The sequence below is a fragment of the Suncus etruscus genome, chromosome 1 (assembly GCF_024139225.1).
Source record: "Suncus etruscus isolate mSunEtr1 chromosome 1, mSunEtr1.pri.cur, whole genome shotgun sequence".
In the NCBI taxonomy this organism is placed as follows: Eukaryota; Metazoa; Chordata; class Mammalia; order Eulipotyphla; family Soricidae; genus Suncus; species Suncus etruscus.
The window spans coordinates 163,733,671-163,758,869 of NC_064848.1; positions in this window are offsets into that span (position 1 = coordinate 163,733,671).

Below are 25,199 nucleotides of genomic sequence, written 5' to 3' on the forward strand. Positions count from 1 at the left end.
CTTGATTTTCTCAGTCTGTGTTCATTGGGTTTATAGAACATAAATAATTGAGATGTTTTACCTTGTTTATTCCTATCTAATGCTCCCTTATCCATTTTTAGGCAGATACAAGCTGGACACAGTCCCTTTAGGGAGGAATAAGGGAACCTTATAAAAGAGGAACTATGAGGGTAGGAAGAGAGCTCAATTTGCAGAGCATGTACAGGACCCTGAATTCAATCCTCCTTGTACCATCCATAAATAAAAAGAGACTGACCTTATGAAGGAGCTATGCTTACCCCTGGAGTCTTGGGATCTTTACTATAGGGATTTCTTTTCTCCTTAGGCTCAGCTGAAGGAGACAGACATTTTTTCCTCACTACCTGCATCTTACTCTGCTTCAGCTGGGTCCCACCTCTTTACAGAACAATCTCCAGCATTTGGGTCACTGGAGTATCTACTCATTGCTATAAAAATATATGAGAGCATAAGTGCTAGTTACTTTCGTCAAGACACTGGGGTTGTGGAAAATAATAAGGCAAAGGCCTTGATTCTAGGAAACTCAGAAGGAGGGAAGCACATTAGATCAGCATATTTTGCATTGTGAATGACTGGACTCAAAGTCCCGTTCTTCCTGGATGGAAGCAAAGGGGAAAATGCAGGCATAGGGCGGCTAGTGAGTTGCCGGTACTCAGGTTCTCCTCCCTGCCTCTGCCCTTCAACTCTTTTATGTTTAGTTTCGTTTTTTTTTTTGTTTTCTGAGCCACACCCCGGTTGAGGCTGGGGGGGTTACTCCTGGCTATGCACTCAGAAATCACTCCTGGCTTGGGGGGAGAACGAGCCTTGTGAAGTGCCTGGGATCAAAACTCTGGCAGACCATACGCAAGGAAAAAGCTTTAGGCCCACGCCCTTACCTGAGAAACTATCTCAAGGGACCCTAAATTACATTTATGAGAAATCAACTGTGATTGGTCACTTAGCCAAAGTGGTTCCCTTGGATTAGGTAACAAACTCTCATCCCAATAGCGAAGAGCAGAAAAACTGGTGAATCACAAGGTACAAAAACAATTTCTTAGTGTTACATCTTTTATAGAACTAAAAAAAAAGGGGGGGGGGCCAGAGAGATACATGGAGGTAAAGCATTTGCCTTGCATGCAGAAGGATGGTGGTCTCGAATCCCGGCATTCCACTATGATCCCCCGAGCCTGCCAGGAGCAATTTCTGAGCATAGAGCCCAGAGTAAACCCCCTGAGCGCTGCCCAGGTGTGACCCAAAAAACAAACAAAACAAACATAGAAAAAATAGAATAATTTCTAGAGGCATGGACACTCCCCAAACATTTTTATTAAGGTATCAGGCCTGGAGAGAGAGTACAGTGAGCAGGATACTTGCCTTATACAGGACCAATTTGGGTTCTATCCCTGATACTCTATGATGCCCCAGAACCCCCACAAGGAGTGATTCGTTGCAGCAGGAGAACTTCCTGAGCACCTCAGTGTGTGACCTAAACATCCCACATACACACCAAAACAAACAAAGGGAAGAGTCAGTCAGAGAGTCTGTAGAGTCCTTTAGCTCTTGAAGATGTGTGGGTCCACTTCTTTCTGTGCACAGCCTGGCACACCCCCAACTTTGCAGTCCCAGTCCTCATTGCTGTTGGAATTCACTGACTTCTACTCCGGGGAGGACAATGAAAGGAAAGTCTGTTCTTGGTCAGAAGCACTAGTTTGTCACTTTCCTCAGTGTCAAAGCCTGGGGGTGATGTCAGCCCAGGCCTGTGCAGGGCGCCACTGGGCTTTATCATTTCAAGCTCCCACCCCAACCTTTTTCTTCACTCCTGGAGACTTGGAGTCAGTCTGGCTCCTTGGGTCCCCACACTTTCTGTCTGAGTCTAGTCAGAGTTTTTTTCAGGGCTTGTTGTTGGGACTCAGGGACTCAGCTCTGCAGACCTGCTCCCAGTTCCCTAATGTCTGTCTTGCTCCTGAGACTGAACTCCCTGAGCACCACTGTTCCCATGCCTGAATTTCTATCCTGGCCCTGTGCCTACCCTCATTCCAGGTCTCCCAGGGTGAGTCTTGTGTTCCTGAGTGCTTGCTTTTATTTACTCCAAGGAAGTATTCCCACCCAAGTGCACACATTGGCCAACTTCCGCCTCTCCCTTTCTATCCAAGGATCTATCCCCATCTTCCATCCTGTCAATCAACTGGCCTCCATTAGTCTCATCTGTAAAATGGGGAAAATGACCATAATCATTTCTCATCCACAAAGATGGAAGACCTGCAGCATCAAGACTGAATTCACAGTCCCTGACCCAGCAGCTGTATACGGTAAGTTAAAAGGATCATTCTAGGCACAACTGCTTCAGATATTCATCTGGGTTTGAACCAGCCTTGTAGGAGATCCTGATGTACCCTCAACACTCTGGGCTGTGGATGTGGCTCAGGTGGTAGAGCACATGTGAGACCCTGGATTCAATCCCTGGCACTGTATGGTCCCCCTAAGTATCACTGGATATAGCCCTGCTGGCCCTCAGCACTGCCATGTGCACCATGTCTAAGCACCAAATCTGAGCATTCTACGGAGCACTAAGCACCAAAGTGAGCAGTATGACCCTTATACTGGGTGTGCCCCCTCCCTTTTAATAAAAACTCAAAGCACTGTCCAGGAGGAGAGATCAAACAGGAGGTGGAAGCACTAGCCTTGCAAGTGACTGTAGCCCTGGTTTGAATCCCTGGCACTACTCACGGTTCCCCAAGCTTGGCCAGGGGTCACTCCTGAGCACAGAGCAGGGAGTAGCCCCCAAAAGCAAATGTGTAAATCAATCCTCACTGTACTGCCCTGGGCCATAAAATATGAAGTCATCCTTTATATTCAAAGTCATCCTTCAAAGTCAACCATCTTCTAGGTCATCTTTCCTCCATCCCCATCCCCTACTGGAATTAGGTCCTATTTCTGTTGAAGTAGAAATGCCGACTTCTTTGTTTTTTGCTCCAGAGATCCCCCACATATTCACACTGTAGGGTTCCAGAGTAGAAGGATGAGACCACACAACTGGAATACATTTTAATATTTTAATCCATCTGCCAACAAGACCCCCAGCCTGGCCAGCCAGGGCCAGCCATCGGAAGGAGATGAGCCCCACTCAAGGTCATGATGAAGATTATACAGGGAAGAGATATAGGGAGGTTCCAGATTCCTGATAATCCTTAAAATGATTGGCTTTTATCTAGGGGTACCTTCCTACTGCTCCCTTGTCCTTCCCTGATAGGCTACCTGATATGGCCAGGTAGATTGGGGCAGAGTCTATGGAAATAGGCTTGTGAAGCCCCAGCATGTGGCTTACACCATGTGGTCCTTACAAAATGGTGTCTCTCCCCTGCTCAGAACCTAAGAAGCTTGCGATGTGGCTTTTACAAAAATGGTGTCCCTCCTTCTTCAGAATTCAGGTCCCAACACACACTTTCTCAGATTCCAAAAGGGCATCAGTTGCCATTGTCCCTCTCAGTGGCTCAGAGAACAGATTCTTACAGTGTGTGGAGTAAGGCAACTGGATCAATAGTTGCCTAGAGGCAGGACTCTAGACTTCCCTGCCTGCTTTAAAGTGGGCTTCTCTTTGGAGGCAAAGAGGACTTTGGAAAATATGTCATTTCTCAGGATTCAGGTCTCAGAGCTAAACAGGGCCTTATCATGCCACAATACATAGTGCAAGGCTGATTCTAGTGTCCAAGTCTTGGGCCAGCATTCTTTCATGGGGTTCCTCGAAATTTCATGTTTGGGTATAAAGCCTGGGGTGATCTTGCCAAAATGCATACTTGGATTCTGCAGGTTTGAGGGAAGGTCACACTACCTTCCCACAGTCTCCCAGAGTAAGCCAATGGGGCATGCCCTGGGGGGGGGGGGGGGACTATACCCTGAGGAGCTTGCAGGTCCCACACTAACACTGTTTACCGCAGTCCTTCTCCCAATATGTGAGAGTCAACTCAGGGAGAAAAGAATTGACCCTTTACTTGCAAGCCTGTTAGCAGGAACAAAAATCAGGAAGAGTGAGTAGAGCAGGTGGGTGAGGTCTGACAAACTGCAAACTGCCTTTGTTCTTTCAGGGTTCTCCTCCAGCTGATGCTGCTAGAACATCTGTGATCCTGGGCCTCTTCCTGCATCAGATTCCCCTGATGGCCCTTCCTCCCCTCAGTGCCCGACAGCTTCCCACCCCCACCCCACCAAGAGGCTCCAGTCCCTGCTGGGTCTCCTAGGCCCAGCACCACAGGAAGCTCTCGCCATGGCAACAGACAGTCCCTGCGCCAAGCACATTCATTAGAAAGAGCTGGAAAGAAAACAGCCCAGCCAGTCTGACCCGACCTTTCCAGGGAGAACTGTATAGATCAGGACCAATCCCCAAGCAAAAGCCCTGGGCTTTTCACTTGCTTGCAAAAAACATTGGGGAAGGCTTTGTCTTATCCAAAGTGAACACTGCCAGGTCAGAGTGGCTGGGATGGGAGTCCTGGTCTCTGGTTCAAGCTTAGAACCCAAGAGAAAGCTCCTTGAAGCCCATGCTGGCCTCCAGGCCTCGCCAAGACCCAGAAATAGAACAATTCCACTGATTATAGACGAAGTCCTCAAATCATAAGAAATGTTTCTCAGATTGTACAATGTCACCTAGTTGGAGTTTTTTAAAAAAAAATTCTCATCATGATGGAGAGTTGTGTTCTCTCAAGCAGCCAGGAACAATGAGTTAATGAATTCTGAATCACTGCTCCTAGGGGAAACGGGCCTAAGTGCCTGCAAACCTCTAGTCATAGCCTATGTGTTAACTGATCAACCCATGATCTTGGTCTATGCAAGTATCTATCTGCTTAAAGGCACCTTATCTGATGGCTGTTGCAGATTCACGGTAGCAACTCTATGGCCAAGGCCCCTACCTAGCTGTGTGGCACAGGTGTGCTCTCCACACCATTTGGCCCAGCTTTCCTTGGCTAAAAATACAAGGCAGTACTTGAAGACATTGCTTGGGGATTTTAAACCATAAAATCACTGATCCAGGGACTGGAGTGATAGCACAATGGTAGGGTGTTTGCCTTACACATGGCCTACCTGGGACCGACCCGGAGTTTGATATCCAACATTCCCTATGGTCCTTCAATCCTGCCAGCAGTGATTTCTGAGTGCAGAGCCAAGACTAACCCCTGAGCACCATTGGGTGTGGGCCCAACCTCCCCAAAAACACAAATGATAAGGGAACCCAGAAGATAGCTCAAAGGGCTAAGACATCTGCCTGCAACGCCCAAGAGCCTGAGTTCAACACCCAGCACCACATGATGCCTCTTCGCACAGCACTTCCCCCAGCACTGTGGCACTGGTCTCATTATCCCTGGACCCAGCCTAGGCACCAAACCTGCTGGCCTACAAAGCAAAGCGAAGTAGCACTGGGGAGCTGCCCTCCTGACAAACCCCCAAATTCACAAGAATTACAAGGTCTATGACTAAATAGATTGAAAAGGCCACTGTAGTCAATGTGAGTTGAAGCCATAAAGAGGCTGTCACCCCATCCCCACATCTTGGAAAAGTGCCAGCAGGATGACTGGCTTCCCTCTCCACATGTCCACTACAGAGTGGAAGTGCTGCCAGAACTAGCGGTGGTTATGGGTACAATTTAGCAAAAAAGAAAATCTATAGAACATTGGGGGACCGGGAAGGTGGCACTAGAGGTAAGGTGTCTGCCTTGCGAGCACTAGCGTAGGACGGACTACGATTCGATCCCCCGGCATCCCATATGGTCCCCTCAAGCCAGGGGCGATTTCTGAGCACATAGCCAGGAATAATCCCTGAGCGTCAAACGGGTGTGGCCCAAAAACCAAAAAAAAAAAAAAAAAAAAAAAAAAAGAACATTGGGACTATACTTAAATCTGACCATGAACGTATATAAATACCATGGTTCTAGTTCTAGCTTGATATATATATATATATATATATATATATATATATATATATACATGTGACTTACAATTATAATTATATAGGAAAATTTCATGACTTCATCTCTCCTGACAGGTACATATACACAATGGAATATTATGCAGCTGTCAGGAGAGATGAAGTCATGAAATTTTCCTATACATGGATGTACATGGAATCTATTATGCTGAGTGAAATAAGTCAGAGAGAGAGAGAGAAAGACGCAGAATGGTCTCACTCATCTATAGGTTTTAAGAAAAATGAAAGACATTCTTGCAATAATAACTTTCAGACACAAAAGAGAAAAGAGCTGGAAGTTACAGCTCACCTCATGAAGCTCACCACAAACAGGGATGAGTTTAGTTAGAGAGTAACTATGTTTTGAACTATCCTAATAATGAGAATGTACGAGGGAAATAGAAAGCCTGTCTAGAGTACAGGCGGGGGTTGGGTGGGGAGGAGGGAGATTTGGGACATTGGTGATGGGAATGTTGCACTGGTGATGGGTGGTGTTCTTTACATGACTGAAACCCAAACACAATCATGTATGTAATAAATTTGTTTAAATAAAAAAATTATAAAAAAGATTATAATTATATAGCCTATTATATGTATAATTTTATTTAATTTAAAAAGTCTCCATCAGTATTTCTAGATCAATGCATCTATTTTTGTTTTGTTTGCAGTGGCTCCACACCTAATGATGCTCAGGGCTCACTCCTGACTCGGGATTACTCTCAACAGTGCTTGGGGACCACATATGGTGCCAGGGATTGAATTTGGGTGGTTGAGTCTCATCTGCTCTACTATTTCTCCAGTTCCTTTAATTTGGGGAGAGAGTGGGTGATGCACTTTGTTGCAATTAAGTTTCTTAACTATGAAGGGTTTCTGGCTCCTGCACTTGGTAAGGGTGTGGAGCACATTCTCCTGCCCACTTCTGCCCACTTCTGTCCAGTTAGATGTGGGGAAGACTTCCTACCAAATGATTCTCAGGCAACTTGGCCCTCTCTCCAGGCAATTCTTTTTTGTTTGTATTGTTTTTGAGCCATACCTGGCAATGCTCAGCGTTTACTCCTGGCTCTGTGCTTAGGGATCACTCCTGACTATGTTCAGGGGACTATATAAGATATCAGGAATCAAACCCGGATCAACTATGTGCAAAGCAAATGCCCTACCCATTATACTATCTCTCCGACCCCATTCTTTGACAATATGGCTGGACATGCAAGAGCAGAGGATGTGGTATGGGATTACCTGGAACCATCTAAATGGTGCCCAAGGACCTTTAGCACCACACCCTTGCTGGGGGGAATCTTCTGGTTCTATGGATTGAAACAATGTGAGTGCTTGTAAGGCAAGCATCTTAGTCCCTATACTATATCTCTATCTGTTAGATTTTCACTAAAATTTTAGTGAACAGTAAGCTGAAAAGCATGTTGTCCTTTTTCTTCTGGCATATGAAGCTTAGAGATTCTGTCCTTTATTTCTCCATGGGTAGATGGACTCCAGGATTGTTGTTGAGGGCATAGGGCAGCTGTTATGATGAGGAATAAGCAAGCCTAAATGTTGCCCCCTCTAGTCTTAAGAAAGCTGTAAAGAATGAAGGATCCCTGGTTGAGATAAGAACAGATTGGAGGCTGTGGAGATTGCCCAAAGGGGTGGTGTGCCTGTCCTCCATGCTCAAGGCATTGGGTGAGTTTCATCTCCTGTACTTTATGGTACTCCCTAAACAGTGCTGAGAATAACCCTAGAAACCACCAAATATTACTGAGTATAGCCCCGGAAGGCCCAAGCAACATAACTTTGCCAAGACTGAATACAGAATCAATGGAACCACACCTGCAGGCAGAGTATCAGTAGGAGTTGTTGCAAATCAGCCCCTGATGAGGTTGACTGATGGAGGGATGGAGGATGAGGTCTTTCTCCTCCAGCTCGGAACACGCATCTGTTATCCTGTTCAGCCGGCGGTTCTGAGGTGAATGCGGTGGGAAGAAAGCCAACAGGCAGTCAGGCTTCTGAAGAAAACAGCTCTTTATTCCGTGAAGGGGCCGAAGCCAAAAGGCCTAAGAATAGGCCCCAGGAAAAAAGCCCCTCACCTTCCACAGACCCTTGCTTTTATGCCCTAGAATCAGATATCACCCAATGGTGGGAGCAGAATCAGGTACCACCCTAGAGTGGGAGCAGAATGCCAGGTCACACCCTAGGGTAGGGCACAATCACCAATCAGGGTAGGGTCAGTAACATAATAATCCCATAAAAATGTTTACATATACAACAGGAGTGGCCCTCAGATCTCTTGCACCACTGGGAGACCCTATGGGAAAAAGAAGGAATGTGCCAGAGATATGATTCATAGAGCAGAGGACCTGCCTAGTATGTGTAAAGTTTCAACTTTGACCCCCTAGCCAGCCTGACTGGAAGCAGCCCTTGTGGCCTCTGAGCACCACTGGGCATGGCCCTTAATAAATAAAAATAAAAAAAGGAGAAGAAAAGAAATGTAAAAATACATCTTGGAGCTACAAATGCATCAAACTAATAGCTATTTGTTCAGCACTTAAGTCTGTGCAATGAAATATCTTTAATAAGTTGGTCTAGCATCCAAGAAGACTCATGAGAAAGATACATCAGAAGCCAGAGAGAGAGTGAGAGGGAGCATTGGGAAGGGTACTTGCCTTGCACACAGATGACCTCGACTTGATCCCTGAAACCCCAAATAATTCCCTGAGTACTCCGAAGAGTAATACCTAAGTCAAGAGTTACATTTAAGTGTTGCTGAGTATGGCTCAAAAAGCAAAAGAAAGGGAGAAGGGATGAAGGATGAGAGTAAGAGAGAAAGAAAGAAAAAATAAGAAAGAATGAATAAAAAGGGAAGTAAGGAGGGACAAATGAAGGGAGGGAGTGAGAGGAGGGAAAGAAAGAAGGGAGGAGGAGTAAAGGAAGGAGAGATGAAGGAAAGGAAGGAGGGATGAAGGAAAGGAAGGAGGGAATGAAGGAGGAAAAGAGGGAAGGAAGGAAAGGAAGGAAAAAGAATAAACTAGAAGCATATTATTAGTAGGGGGGCCGAAGAGATAGCATGGAGGTAGGTTGTTTACCTTGCATGCAAAAGGATGATGGTTCGAATCCTGGCATCCCATATGGTTCCCTGAACCTTCCAGGAGTGATTTCTGAGCATAGAGCCAGGAGTAACCCCTGAGCGCTGCCCGGCGTGACCCCAAAACTAATAGATAGATAGATAGATAGATAGATAGATAGATAGATAGATAGATAGATAGATAGATAGATAGATAGATAGATAGATAGAAAATAAGTGACTTTATTTTTTGGCTTTGGGCCATGCCTGTTGGCACTCAGGGGTTACTCCTGGCTCTGCACTCAGAAATCATATCTGGCAGGCTCAAGGAACCATATGGGAGGTTGGGGATAGAACCCGATTGGGCACGTGCCAGGCAAAAGTCCTACCCGCTATGCTATCACTCCAGCCCCAGAAGCTACCTTTTCTTTACCATTACATTCCTGTTGAGTATTGAGTCAACATGTGTTTGTGTATCTGAGCACTTATGATGTGTCAAGCATCAGGATGGATGTTGGAGATGCATCAGAAGATTATTATGGCAGATGGTGGGAGGGGTGATACTGATCCTCATGTTGAAGGGAGGCCTCTACCCTGGCACCTCCTGGAGGTGGTTGCCCTCAAGGCAGAGAAGGACCTGATTCTTAGGGTCATTTTCTTCAGAGAGACATTTATAGGGACATTATAGATCAGGGGTCTCAAACTCAATTTACCTGGGGGCCGCAGGAGGCAAAGTCGGGGTGAGGCAGGGCCGCATAAGGGATTTCGCTTAGTGAATATTAGCAATAAAAAATCGCATTAGTAAGAAAAAAATCTCAAAAAATCGCATTAAACATTTGCATACCCCGAACAAAACTGCTCGAGGTATGCGAATGTTTAATGCGATTTTTTTTCTTACTAATGCGATTTTTATTGCGATTATTCGGTAAGCGAATAATCGCGAATACTGGGATATTTGAAGGCCTGCCGCGGGCCACAAAATGTTGTACGGAGGGCCGCATACGGCCCACGGGCAGTGAGTTTGAGACCCCTATTGAAGATGATGACAAGCTATGGATTATCCATGTTCTGGGGTAGGATATAGGAGGTCTGAGGAGTATATTGTGCATGAGAAAAGGTCCATATAATAAATAAGTCTTTCTTGGGGCCAGAGCGGTGGTGCAACGGTAGGGCATTTGCCTGTGTACTGTTGGATCCCGCAGTTCAATCCCCTGGCATCCCATATGGACCCCCAATCCAGGAGCGATTTCTTTTTGGGTTTTTTTTTGGGGGGGGGTCACACCCAGCAGCACTCAGAGATTACTCCTGGCTCTGAGCTCAGAAATCGCTCCTGGCAAGCTCAGGGGACCATATGGGATGCTGGGATTCAAACCACTGTTCTTCTGCATGCAAGGCAAATGCCCTACCTCCATGCTCCAGGAGCGATTTCTGAGCACATAGCCAGGAGTAACCCCTGAGTGTCACCAGGTGTGGTCCCAAAACAAAACAAAAAAAATCCTTCTCATGAAAACTATTATGCTGAGTGAAATAAGTCAGAGGGAGAGAGATAGACACGATAGACACAGAATAGTCTCACTGATCTGTGGGATTTAGGAAAAATAAAAGACATTATTGTAATAACACCCAGAGACAATAGAGATGAGGACTAGAAGGATCAGCCCGTGATAAGAAGTTTACTACTAAGAGTGGTGAGTGCAGTTACAGAAATAACTACACTGACAACAATCATGAGAATGGTAGGGAGTAAGAGAAATTGAGTGCCTGTCTTGAATACAGGTAGGGAGTGGGGAGGAGAGAGATGGAGGCATTGATAGTGGGAATGTTGCACTGGTGAAGAGGGGGTGTTCTTTATTTATACTTGAAACCCAACTACAATCATGGTGCCTAAACAAAGATATTAATAAGAAAATTTACAAAGTAAATCATTAAGATTAACCCAAACCAACTGAGAAAAATAAAGTCTTCCTTCAACATCCATAGAATCTTGGAAAGAGCAATTTAAAACAAAGAAGCTTCTAATGAAAGAGGGTCTCTCTCTTTAATTTCCTTTTGTACTGGCCAGATGGTCTGATTCTCATCTCTGTCACGAGAAATGGCTGAGCAGTGCTATCTGCAGCCCTGCAATATGGGAAAGTATAGCAAGTCTGCAGACAAGGGTCATATGTTGGGAGTTCAGGGGATGAGGTGCCACCAGTGGTATGTGGGTCAAAGTGGTAAAGAGGATAAAGTAGGATGGACCTGGGTAAGTTTAAAGTGGTCCTGCTTTGGCTTGCAGCCCTGTTTAAAAGCACAGTACCCCCTATAGCCAAGCATTGACTCACTTCCCAAATGCTCATTGACAGGTGACAGGACAAAGAGTCTCTCCACTGGATGGCATACCATTAAAAAGATGCAACTAAAGGGCTAACAAGGATGAAACACGAAGTCATTATGTGTTGGTAGAGTCCTTTGGATTGTCTTACATTGCCTTCTAATTAGATGTTTTCAATTGGTTCCTTTGCTTTTCTTATTAAAAATGTTTCCCCATTGTCTCCTCATCTGGCTTTTCCCCCTCCCCTTGGGGGTGGGCTTTGTTTATCCCAATAAAGGCTACTCAGGCAACCTGGAGGAGCGGCTGACATCTCGGCTCATAGTTCCATGTGGTGGAGCAACTGGCTTGTGGGTGAAGAGCTTGCGGTGTGAGTTTCTGGCCTGCTATTTCTTCCCAACTGTGTGTGGATTATTTCCTTCGTCGGAATTGCTGCTGGACCTGCATTTCTTTCTTTTTTTTTTTTTTTTTTTTTTTTGGTTTTTGGGGCCACCCCGGCGTTGCTCAGGGGTTACTCCTGGCTGTCTGCTCAAAAATAGCTCCTGGCAGGCACTGGGGACCATATGGGACACCGGGATTCGAACCAACCACCTTTGGTCCTGGATCGGCTGCTTGCAAGGCAAACGCCATTGTACTATCTCTCCGGGCCCGGACCTGCATTTCTTGTCCTACCTGGACAGGGGGTCTAGGGGTCCTTCTCCCTCTCTGGGGATTGTGGAGTACACAACCCACCACTTCACAATTATAAGCTACATGAAGTAAGGAAGTAAAAGTCCAGTTAGTCACACTTATTGATGAAATCTGAACAAAGCAAATGAACAAAACTTGGTAAAAATTGTTACTAACGGAGCCCTAAAGACCAAAGGCTGACTCTGAAGTGAGTGACCAACCCATAGCACATGGGCTGCCTGGCACATTATTTTGGCTGAATGTCAGGTCACTCTGACTGCCAGTGTCATGTCACTCTGCCCCAAGAACCCTGGTGAGGGGGTCATTCTAACTTCTGGCACCCTTCCTTGACATGTTGCTACAGGACTTTAGGGTCCAAGTCCAGTCAACAAAGCTATTGTAGGCTCAGCTATGCCCAGCCTCTGTTTCCTGGCTTCCTTGCAGCTGCTGCAGTGGATACCACACTGGGTTCAGGTTAACACAGAGCTGGCCAAGGCTACTGATTTTATTATGGAGGCCCAAGTCCAAGGATGTGCAGTACTGTCTGTCAGCAACACAAGGACAGTCTTCTTGGCTCTTTCCTAGGCTTCTGAAGTTGCCTCTCCCAAACCTCTAAGTAAATTAATACTGTGACCATAACTGTGACTGTGCACATCTCTGCACAGGTTTACCACAGCCCAAGGTTTACCACAGCCCAAGAACACTACTCTCCAAGTCAATGGAGAGCCTGGACTCTGGGTTTAGGATAGAGCACACTGGAATAAGTCAACGGAAATAAGGTTGATGGGATTCTTTGGACATTGGATTTTTAGTATTTGTTACTTAAGACTTCATTTCCCAAAGCTGGATAATACAGGAGGAGTTCAGGCACTTGTCTTGCACAAGTTTGAACCCAGTTTAATCCCTGTCACCATCAGCACTGTTTGTGTATGTGTGTGTGAGAAATGTGTGTGTGTGTGTGTGTGTGTGTGTGTGTGTGCTTGCCTTTGCATAGGTCCATGCACCTGGGACATATTCTTTCATATTTACTCTCGTTTCTTAAATAAATGCTATAAACTAAACAAATACTAAATTCTGTATCGTAAAATACAGTGCTTCACTTACCATTGCATCTAGATCACTCCAAAACTATAGCTGGAAACAGTCTCCCTCTTTTCAGCAGCTGCACAAAACTTCTGCCATGGGTCAACCTTAGTTCCTTCAGCCTATTCCCCCCTGATGGGTGTTGGAGTTATTTCTGACCTTCTCCTATAAGTCTCCCTACAGAAAAGAGCACTGTGAGTGTATCTTTCGTATTTTGCTAGTGTGGTTTGAGGCTAGATTCCTTGAAGTGGGATTGATGGTCAAAGAATAATTGCATGTGTGACTTTACTAGATATAACTAAATTCCTCTCAACAGTGGTATACCATTTTTGCATTCCTGTCAGCCATATACCAATGCCCAGAAACAAACATTACTATCCTTATGTCTTATTTTATAGGTGAAAGGACAGAAGTACAGAGGCATTAAATGTCTTGTTCAGGTCACAGGCAAGCTGGAGCTTGAAAATGTTCCCTTTGTAAGATAATAGAAATTTGTTCCCTTCCTAGATAACAGGATGCCTGACAATGGCCAGGGGTGCCTCACTATCTCCCTTTTAGGAGCAGGGGAGGGTGGCATTCCCTGTATGAACCCTGCATCAGGGTTCTTGAGGCTATTCAGTCCCTATAACTCACAATCCTGACAAGGAAAAGCTCTGTGTGTTTCCCACCTGTGAGCTGCACCCCTGGAATGTCTCTGCAGGGTGTAAAGTCCCACTGGGGTGCCCCCTGTTGGAAACAGCTTCCTGTCCTTTGTGAGTCATTGCTTAGCAGCTCCCAGGCTGAAACACAAGTTTCTGCCTCCTCTAATTAGAGCATCTATTTTCATGCAAAAATGTGATAGAGTCCCGAAAAGGATGAACAAAAGTGCCTGGTTATCACCTGCTTCTCAAATGAAGACCAGGTCATTTGAGGAGGCACTTCACTGTTTTCAGTTTCATCATCAATTGACTCAGTGTCCTGGGCAGGCATTGAGGGAGCAGCTCATGCCACCAGGCATAAAGCAAAAGGACAGCAGAGGAAATCAGGTCTTAGCACATAGTTCTTAGACCCATAGGCCCACACGCAGCTCTTTGATTTGGGTTTTATTACTCCCTTTTATTTGCCACTGGGAACTTAGGTTCAGAGAGGTTAAATTGCCCACAAAACTTCAGTTAGTCAGTGGCACCAAGCAAACTGATGAACTTTCCCAGCATCTTCTTCCTCTCTACAGAATAGATTCAGTCTAGGGGCAGGGGAGGTAATATCATAGAATGCTTGCCCTGCATGTGGCCAACCCAGGTTCAATTCCTGGCATCACGAGCCCTCCAGGGATGATTCCTGAGTTTAGAGTCAGCGGAGAGTACAACTTGAACACCATGTGTGTAGCCCATAAATTGTGTGTGTGTGTGTGTGTGTGTGTGTGTGTGTGAGAGAGAGAGAGAGAGAGAGAGAGAGAGAGAGAGAGAGAGAGAGAGAGAGAGAGGGAGAGACAGAGACAGAGACAGAGAGAGGGGAAGAGAGAGACACAGACACAGAGACAGAGAGAGACAAAGAGAGAGATAGAGAGAGATCCAAACTATTCCAGAACCTTCCAGGATCTGAGTATAGGATCACAGGCTCCTTTCTTCATACAACATTCAGTAATTTGCGTTGGGTTCGCCTACTTCTTTGCCCATCTCTGTCCATCCTAGCCCTGTGGCAATTATTGGTTGAATAGTATTCAACTGCAAGTCACCCAAGCTGAGAAAATTGGATTAAGATGATGGGGTGGATTCTTTTTTTTTGTTTTTTTGGGCCACACCTGTTTGATGCTCAGGGGTTACTCCTGGCTAAGCGCTCAGAAATTGCCCCTGGCTTGGGGGGACCATATGGGACGTCGGGGGATCAAACCGTGGTCCTTCCTTGGCTAGCGCTTGCAAGCGCCACCTCGCTGGCCCCGGGATGGATTCTTGTGTCAAAAAAAAAAATTTTTTTTTTTAAAGGGTGAGTTTCTGGGCCCGGAGAGATAGCACAGCGGCGTTTGCCTTGCAAGCAGCCCATCCAGGACCTAAGGTGGTTGGTTCAAATCCCGGTGTCCCATATGGTCCTCCATGCCTGCCAGGAGCTATTTCTGAGCAGACAGCCAGGAGTAACCCCTGAGCACCGCCGGGTGTGGCCCAAAAACCAAAAAAAAAGGGGGGGGGTGAGTTTCTGTAGCTCATTGTAAGGACTTTTACCCTTTCTAAAACACTTTTTCATTGTTTCAATGTTTCATAATCTGACATAAAGCTGACCTGAGGGCTACAATATGACTCCCAAAAGTGTCCATATTCTTCATTTTCAGTGAGAAAGGAGAGTTCTTCCAGAATGCTCTCAAAAGATTCAGATGGCCATGGCACTTGTCTTTTTCAGTCGCATTGTCCTGAATTGGGACAAATACCTATTCTAATATCAGTTACTGACCATAGAAAGATATGTCTCATTGTTACATTAAGGTAGATTTATCCGCGGCCAGGGAGATAGCACAGCAGTAAGGTGTTTGCCTCACACATGGCTGACCTGGGACAGACCCAGGTTAGATTTCCGGCATCCCATATGGTCCCCCAAGCATGCCAGGAGAGACTTCTGAGTGCAGAACCAGGAGTAACCCCTGAGCGCCACCAGGTGTGGCCCAAAAATAAAAATAAATAAATAAATAAATAAATAAATAAATAAAAGGTTGATTTAGTCAGCTCATGAGAGATGCAAACGCAGGAACGTTATCAGGAAGATATTTGAAAGGAACATGAAAGGGGATGTGAATATTGGATGAGAAAGCCCCATGTTTACCTGAACTCCCAAATTTACTCCTCCACCCTGGCCTCTGAGATTTATATGACTAGCTGAGGCAGCCTACTCCCTCTTTCCACTTGAATGTCAGCTTCAGAAGGTGAGCTTTCCATTCCCTTCCCCAGCCTTCTCTTTTCTCTGCCTTCTTCATCTCCATACAGTAATGGCATTCATTGTGGATTGCATTGCTTATGCCCCCAAAATCTTCCTCTCTTACCACCATCTTTGCCACACAAACTCTAACCACCCTGGTGTTCATTTGGTTCCTAAATCTGCACTAATCTTCTCTAGATTCAGAACATGCTATGTCAGGCAAACCTTCCTTCAACTGTTATCTTTCCTGGTCATTCTACCCAAATTAGGCACCCAAACTGTTCTCTGCATAGAATTGTCTTATATATTACTCTATCTGAGTTTCTTTTTAAAATGTAGCACTATATAATACGATCTTGTAGGTTTCAAAAGATGGGTGCACATACCTAACATGTGTGATGGCCTGAGTTCAAAATTCAATCTTCCGCATTGCTTCAGCATTTCTCTCCCACACCCAAACTTCTGGTTACTTAGAACAAATACTGGGCTGAGCATTGCAAGGAGTAGCGCTGGGATACCAAGTCCTACCAGGGATTGTTCCTATAAAGTACAGATTTTAGGGGGCTGGAACAATAGCACAGCGGTAGGGCATTTGCCTTGCAAGCAGTCAACTCAGGATGGACCCAGGTTTGATTCCCAGCATCCCATATAGTCCCAGAGTCTGTTAGGAGCTATTTCTGAATGCAGAGCCAGGAGTAACCCATGAGCACTGCAGGGTAGAGCCCAAAAGCAGAAATAATAATAATAATAATAATAATAATAATAATAATAATAATAATAATAATAATAAAGTACAGATTTTATTTTATTTGATTTAGGCCATACCCACTGTGCTCAGGGATTATTCCTACCTTTGCTCTCAAGGATCACTTTTTATGAGCTTGGGAGATCATATGGGATGCTTGGGATAAAACTTGGGTTGGTTACATGCTAAATAAGTACCCTGCCCATTGTACTCTCTTCAGCCCTTAAGTTTTTTATTTATTTAAGAAAAATCGAGGTAATCTTGTTCAATCATATCTGTTGACTCCCACCCACTCTACCTCACCCTTCAGAATGACCCATATTAGCAAAGTTGCTGTCTCTTGTTTACCTGTGCATGGTAAATCTATACAAGGTGTAGATGATATCTATATTATTATTGCTCTTAGTGGAGCACACACAGTAGTCCCAACCTAAAATGTTCGTGGTTAATGCTCACGGGATATAGGTAGCTCAATTGATGGTTGCCCAGACTGAGGAAAAGGTGGGTGGATAAATATATATGTATGTGTGTGTGTAAAAATAAATGGATGGGGGAGGAAGAGAGGGAAAAAGGGAGAGAGAGGAGGAATGGGGTGGATGGAGGGAGAGAGGGTAAGTGAAAGAGAAGGAGATGGGGGTGGATGATAGAGTGAGGAATAGATGAAGGATGGAGAAAAAAGGAAGGAGAAAGGGTACAATTTTATCTAAGGGTGTCTTAGATAAAATTCAGCCTGAAAGCAGAGAGGTTATGGTCCATAGATTCTGGCTGGACGTGGGGGAGGGGGGGCAAGAAATACTCTAGATTTCAGGATGCCATTTATTGCCTTTATCCTACTATTTCCCTCCTAAGATTGAAGATAAAGAATTCTGTTTAACACTAATGGTTCATTTTTCCATCCCTCCAGTCTCAAATGCTTCCCAATCCAATAATTTATTTGGACCCAGAGACCCCCTTTTCATTCCAATCTGGGCAGGCCACTAGTTATTCCTGGGTCTACCTTGAAAAGTCTTGAAGACATAATACTGAAATAAATGTTCTTTGAATTAAATATTCCTTGAACTAAAAACCAAACTATTATTTTAATTTTTTTCTTTTATTTTTTGGGTGGGTACACACAGTCATGCCCAGGGTTTACTTACTCCTCCTGGCTCTGTGCTCAAGGATCACTACTGTTGGGGTTAGGGAATTATATCGGGGTGTTCTGGATAGAATTCAGGTCAACTGCATACAAAGCAAGTGTCCTACCTACAGTACTATCTCTACAGCCCCAAAGCTATTATTTTAATAACAAACATCTGTACAAAAATTTACAGGTTGCAAGCTAATACTTGCATAGATCATCTCAATTTTTCAACACAACAAATCTGGTGTCATTATCATTATTATGTCACTGAGGCTTATTATGGACCATAAACATGTCCTAATCCAGGAATAATAGATCTTAGATACACAGGCTGTTCACTCTCATCTGCTGGATAGCAGGAATCATTTAATAGCTAATATGCTTTCTTGTCTAGTCCAGCCCTTACCCCAGAATCTCTCCAAATATAATAACCGCAGGAACCCTCAAGCCACACACAGGACAGAATGATTCTCACACTAGCTTGTTCATGGCCTTTATCACAGTGGATAGGAACTGTGAAGGGTGAGATGCTGCCTAAAGAACCAGTGGAAGAGGGGCCGGGAAGGTGGCGCTAGAGGTAAGGTGTCTGCCTTACAAGCACTAGCCAAGGAACAGACCGTGGTTCGATCCCCCGGCGTCCCATATGGTCCCCCCAAGCCAGGGGCGATTTCTGAGCACATAGCCAGGAGTAACTCCTGAGTGTCAAACGGGTGTGGCCCAAAAAAAAAACAAAAAACAAAACAAAACAAAAAAAAAAGAACCAGTGGAAGAGCAATGTCCTAGGCCCTCCATTCACCTGTAGTCAGTGCTTCAATACTGGCTCCTCCTCCTGGTCTGAGATCAGGATTGAGATTTTTACTGGACTCCCTATTTTATTTTATGTTACTTTGGCTTTTGGTTTGAGTCACACCTGGCAGCGCTCAGGGGTTACTCCTGGCTCTGCGCTCAGGATTCACTCCTGGCAGACTTGGGGGACCATCTGGAATGCTGGGATTTGAACCTGAGTCCATCCTGTGTTGGCCACATGCAAGACAAATGCCTTACCACTGTGCTATCACTCCAGCCCCTGGGCTCCCTAATTTTTATTTATTTATTGCTTTTTGGGTGGGGGGGTCACACCCAGCAGTGGCACTCAGGAGTCACTCCTGGTTCTGCATTCAGAAGTTGATTCTGGCAGACTTGGAGGACCATATGGGATGCTGGGATTCAAACTGGGGTCCATCCTGTGTTGGCTATGTGCAAGGCAAACGCCTTACCACTGTGCTATTGCTCCAGTCCCTGGACTCCCAGAGTCCCAGAAGAAGACCAGTTCATGCTAAGGTTGAAAATTTCTGTAATTTTCTACCTCTATAATTGTGTTGATCCCATTTTTCTAATTTTAAGGATGACTAGGGTGGGGTGGGGTAGAGTGATAATACCCCAGGAAGGGCACTTGCCTTTTTTTGCGATCAATCTGGGTTTGATCCTTTTCATTATGTATGTGGTCCCCTAAGCACTGCCAAGAGGGATCTCTGAGCATAAAGCCAGCAGTAACCCTGATAGAGGTTTGCTTCCTCTATGTCAACTAATTGCTAGATGTGCCCCCAGCCAAAAAGAGTGGGGGCCGGTGAGGTGGTGCTAGAGGTAAGGTACCTGCCTTGTAAGCACTAGCCAAGGAAAGATCACGACCATGGTTCGATCCCCCGGCGTCCCATATGGTCCTCCCAAGCCAGGGGCAATTTCTGAGCACTTAGCCAGGAGTAACCCCTGAGCATCAAATGGGTGTGGCCCAAACAAACAAACAAACAAACAAACAAAAAAGAATGATTGGGGTCACTTGTTTTGCTTCTTTGTTTGTTTGGGGCCATTCTTGACTCTGTGTATAAGAATCATTCTTATTGGTGTCCCAGACTTAACACTCCACTGACTATTTCTAAGCACATAAAAGGGATATGTATATGTCTTTTGAGTATCTTAGATGTATTCTCTTAACAGCTAAAACTCTTACTGAATATCTTCTTTTTTTTTTCAGGCCACACCCATTTGATGCGCAGGGGATACTCCTGGTTAAGCACTCAGAAATTGACCCTGGCTTGGGGGACCATATGGGACACCGGGGGATCGAACCGAGGTCCTTCCTTGGCTAGTGCTTGCAAGGCAAACACCTTACCTCTAGCGCCACCTCGCCGGCCCCTGAATATCTTCTTATATAGTGATAATTTCGCCCATTGTTTTGTTGTTGTTTTATTTGTTTGTTTGCGATCTGTTCAATAGGGAATTCTGGCAGAAGAGCCTCTCTGTTTAGAGTTCATGTTAGAGCCAAGTTACCAGGATTGTTGAACTTGTTCCCTCGGCCCCCATATGCACCAATAATAACCTTGTGGTATTGTCCCCCTTTTGCATAGGCACATTAAAATGGGAAAATATTACATATGCAAACAAGTTCTTATCTAATAGAGATAGGAACACAAATTTTGTAATTCAGTGGGGCCTTACACTTTGAACATGGTCATAATGACTTGGCTCAGACCTCATAAAAACAGGCATTGCCCATTCACCTCTGAACCATGGATGTCATCTACAGAAACAACCACAGTTGTCACATTATAACATAATTGTCACAATTATAACATCACCAGGAAGCAAACCTCTACCAGGAAAGACCCTACCATTGCCCTGGCATTCACTTACTCCAAAGAGGGTTCTCTTAACAACCAGATGACTTAGCAACAGCAACAATCTGCTTGCAGGGCAGGGCTCTCTGCATTGCTCGCTAATGGTGAGGTAAAACTAGAGGACGCTCAACATCATCCTGACTTTGATGAAGAAGATGCACAGAAACCAGAACCTTTAACTATAGAAACCTGACATCAACAACAGCAAATCTGCAAAAAATTTTACCGGGACCACAGAGAATGACTCAGGGGTTAGACAACCTAGTATGCCTTGAGCCCAGAGTAGGTCTTAGGTCAGAAAAATTCAGGGGTAAGTTCTTGTATTTATGCCAAGGCTTTTTCCTTCCATTTCCCCCATATTTTTCTGGGCCCATGCAAACAATAACAATTGCCACTCACACTGTTTTTATTGTATTTTTTTAAACTCTTATCCTTTTAAAAAAAAGAGAGCTTACTAAACTTTCTGCTAGTGCTTTAATAGTTCATTGGTGATTCAATAATTTTCAAAAATATACTTGCCACTGAACATTTTCTTTCCTTTCTCTCCCATCTCTTTAGTTTTTCTTTCAATTTTCTATTATTTTTAATCATGTTGCTATTGGTCTTCCTGAAGCAATTGCATTATGATCAGTTATGTCAAGTATGTGATGCATTTTCTTCAATAAATAAAAAATATTAAAAAAAAAAAAGAGGGCCGGAGAGGTGGCATTAGAGATAAGGCCTCTGCCTTGCAAGCACTAGCCTAGGATGAACCGCGGTTTGATCCCCTGGTGTCCCATATGGTCCTCCAAGCCAGGAGCAATTTTCGAGTGCATAGCCAGAAACTTCTGAGCGTCACCAAGTGTGGCCCAAAAAACAAACCAAAAAAAAGAATCATTCTTGTTAAGGATGGGGAGCCATATGTGGTGTCAGATATTGAACATAGATTGGCCACAAGCATGATAAGTGCCCTAGCTGCTGCACTAGTTCTCCAGCCCTAAGAACCAATTGTTCTGAGTAATAAAGTACATTTGTAAATATATGAATATACATTTGGAAAATCCTATTCCAAAGTGAATTTTTGTGGGAACAGGGAATGGAATGGAGAGATAGAATAGGGGAAAATGTTCATGTAGTGGACCAGGTTCAAACCCTAGAACCCCATAAGGTTCCCTGAGCCCACCAGGAGTGATCCCTGAGTGCAGTGCCAGGAGCAAGCCTTGAGCATGACAAGGTATGGCCTCAAAACCAAACAAAAAATGAAATGTGGATTTTTTTTTTTTTGGTCAGCAGCCCAAGCAGTCTGACCATCTGGAAAATTATGCTAGTCAAACCAAACCTTTCACTCTCAGGAAACCCTAAGAAATGGGGCCAATCAGCTGAGAGTTGAGAGGAAGGAGGAATATTCTGGGTTTGTCTCTTTAAAAAAAAGTGGCCAAAACTTCTGTGTTTTTACCCAGCAGTTGTCTTTCATTTTAAGTTTCCTATCTAGATTATTACATAATCCATCCTAAGAATTTATAAGAATAATATCACCCTAATGCTTGGCTTCTGTAGTGAAAGGGACAGCAAAGAGACATATAAAGTGGAACAGAGAAGTAAGGATGAAATGAAAATTATTTGTCTATTTTAGACTGCAATTTTCTCTAATGTTCTGTTCTCTTGTTTGGTGTCCTTCTCAAATCTCAAGGGCCTTTTAAGGTGGCACAAATCTGGGTGCTGTTTATCAGAATGATTAACCTTGGGTGATTGCCATGTGGGGGATAGGGAAATTGCTGGACTCAGGGTCCCTGAGGACCACATGACCAAGACCAGAATCTGGTCCAGAAGAGCCCATTATACACTGACAGCCCCAGTCAGTGTGCTGTAAAGGTAGAAGACAATTTCTGAGACCGGTAGAAGACAATTTCTCCTGAACTGGCTACTGAACTAGTAGTCCCTTTCTTCCACGGGAAAATCCTTCCAAGTACTGCAAATTTCTCCAATTTACAGATGAGCAAACTGAGCTTCAGAGAAATGATGATGCTGCCTTCAACTTAATTCTCAGGTCTTTTTGCTCTAGAAGGGGTTTAAAAAGCATTTAACCCAATTCTAAATACTATTAGGAAGAGCCAGGTGCACTGGAGCAGCCGGGAGAATATGCTTTGCATTTTAAAAATGGAAACTAAAGTCATTTTTTCAATCACACATATTAATGGAAAGAAGTAGCCTAGAGAATTACAAATAGCAGATTCACTGCCTAAATTTATTTGTCCTTGAGCTAATGCTAAAGAGCAAGAGAGAAAAGGGTCTGGTATGAAGAGTGGCCGCAAATATGTACCACGAGCCTTAGAAATGTGCACACCCTCTGACCCAGCCACTTCACCTCCAGGAATTCACCCACCCCGAAAATAGCCAAGTAAGTGGGCAAAGAAGAATTTATAAGACAGCATTGTTTCAAAAACGGGAAACCACGTCATTGTCCCACTGTTGACTTAGAAGGCAGCACAGTCATATAGTCAAAAATCAGGTAACGGTGAAAAGCAGTGACAGATTTTTGTTGATGCAATAAGTGGCGAGCACATATTTGCTGAGTGAGAACAAACCCTGTGTTGGAATAGCATGATCTGACTGTGGTTGTCAAAACAAATATTCCTGTGGTGGTAAGTGTAGTATGTATATGAGAGCATTCAGATACACACATTCTACATGTGTATACATATATGTATTATACATGTGTGCATAGTATGTGCATGTATATATTTGTGCATAAATATTTATGCATATATATTTATACATAACTACAGAATTATGGACAAGTATCTATATACACATTTATAAACATGTGTATATAAATTTACATACATAAGCACATATGTACCATAACTTGACCAATCGATTGTTAGATTATTTAATTTATATAATGGAATTAATGTTAAAGATCATTGGTGCTGGAGGGATAGCACAGCAGTTAGGGCATTTGCCTTGTATACAGCTGACCCAGGGTTGATCCTCAGCATCCCATATGGTCCCCCGAGCCTGCCGGGAGTGATTCCTGGGTGCAGTTCCAGGAGTAACCCCTGAGCACTGCTGGGTGTGGCCCCAAAACAAAACAAAAATATTTACAGTAGATAAAAATACATATTCAAGACTTAAAGATGTTGATATTGATATTTGCTTTTTTCTTTTTTTTTTTTTTTTGGTTTTTGGGCCACACCCGTTTGACGCTCAGGGGTTACTCCTGGCTATGTGCTCAGAAATCGCCCCTGGCTTGGGGGGACCATATGGGACGCCGGGGGATCGAACCGCGGTCCTTCCTTGGCTAGCGCTTGCAAGGCAGACACCTTACCTCCAGCGCCACCTACCCGGCCCCAATTTTTTCTTAATGTGTTGTTTTTCCCCCAATGTTTATAAATATTGTCACTTGCAAAATAAAATTTTGTCTTGTAAAGGAAAATGCTACCAAGATTCTGCTCCACAAACTCTTGCTCATGATTTCTCTCAAAGATGGTGAATAGGATGCCAGAGAGCATGATCATCAATGTCATGAATAAAGCAAGGTGGGGGGACAGTGTTGGGGGGGGAGGCTGAAACATGTGTGTCAAGAGTCAGGTCAGTGCATCAGCAGGGAGGGTTCCTGAGCCACCAGCTAGATCTCAGACCTTCTGAATTCCACAGATGTTGGGAAGAATAGGAGTGGGGAGGCCAGGTTTTTATTCTGTTTGTCCTCGACAATTCCCTTCCCTCTACTAATGTTGTGAATGTTGTGATAACAAATAGAATATTCTAGACTGGGGTCCTCAGGGAGTCACTGGGGTACATACACAAGTTCATTGGCAGTCACACCCTTTGGTTGCAGTGCTTGCACACAAGTGGCTATAAACCACAGTGCCATAATGCTAAGTTCTAATTGTGGCACTGACAGGATCGTGCTGCACATGAAACAAATTCTGGGACCAAACTTCCAACCTTACCTACTTGCAAGGCTGGTGCTTTAGCTCCACAGCCATCTCCCAGCTCTCTTTATTTTTCTTTTCTTTTTTTTTTTTGTTTTTTGGGCCATACCTGGCTGTGCTCAGGGGTTATTCTTGGTTGTGTGCTCAGGAGCCAATCCTGGCAGGCTAAGGGATCATATGGGATGCCAGGGACTGAACTCAGGTCAGCCACGTGCAAGGTAAATACCCTACCCGCTATGCTATCATTCCAGCAGCTTCTTTTTTTCTTTCTCAAAACATAGACTGAGAAATAGGCTGACTCCCTTTCTTTCCATCCTGGAGCCATCCCATTCCTCCGTGTTTATGTTGGGAAGAACAATGACCCCAGCAGCACGTGTCCTGGGTCCTGCTCTGGCTTCTTTAACAGTATCAATGATGCTAGGTATTTCAGTTGAACTCTAGCCTCAGTTTGCCCATCTGCAGATTCAAGGGTCAAACTGGAAGCTCTTCTAGGCTCCTCTGGGGAGGTATCCAGATTGAGTTTTATTTTATTTTGTTTTTTGGGTCACACCCGGTGATGTGCAGGGGTTATTCCAGGCTATGCGCTCAGAAATCGCTCCTGGCTTTGAAGGACCATATGGGACGCCAGGAATCAAATTTAGGTCTGTCCAGGATCAGCCATGTGCAAGGCAAACGCCCTATTGCTGCGTTATTGTCTGGCCCTGGCTTGAGTTTTAATGACTCAAGCTCCTTTCCTTCTACTCCCAGGCTCTCAAGCATTCCTAGTCTTTACAATACACTTCTCACAGGCCAAGGTCCAGAAGCACAAAGGGAAGGATCCAAAGA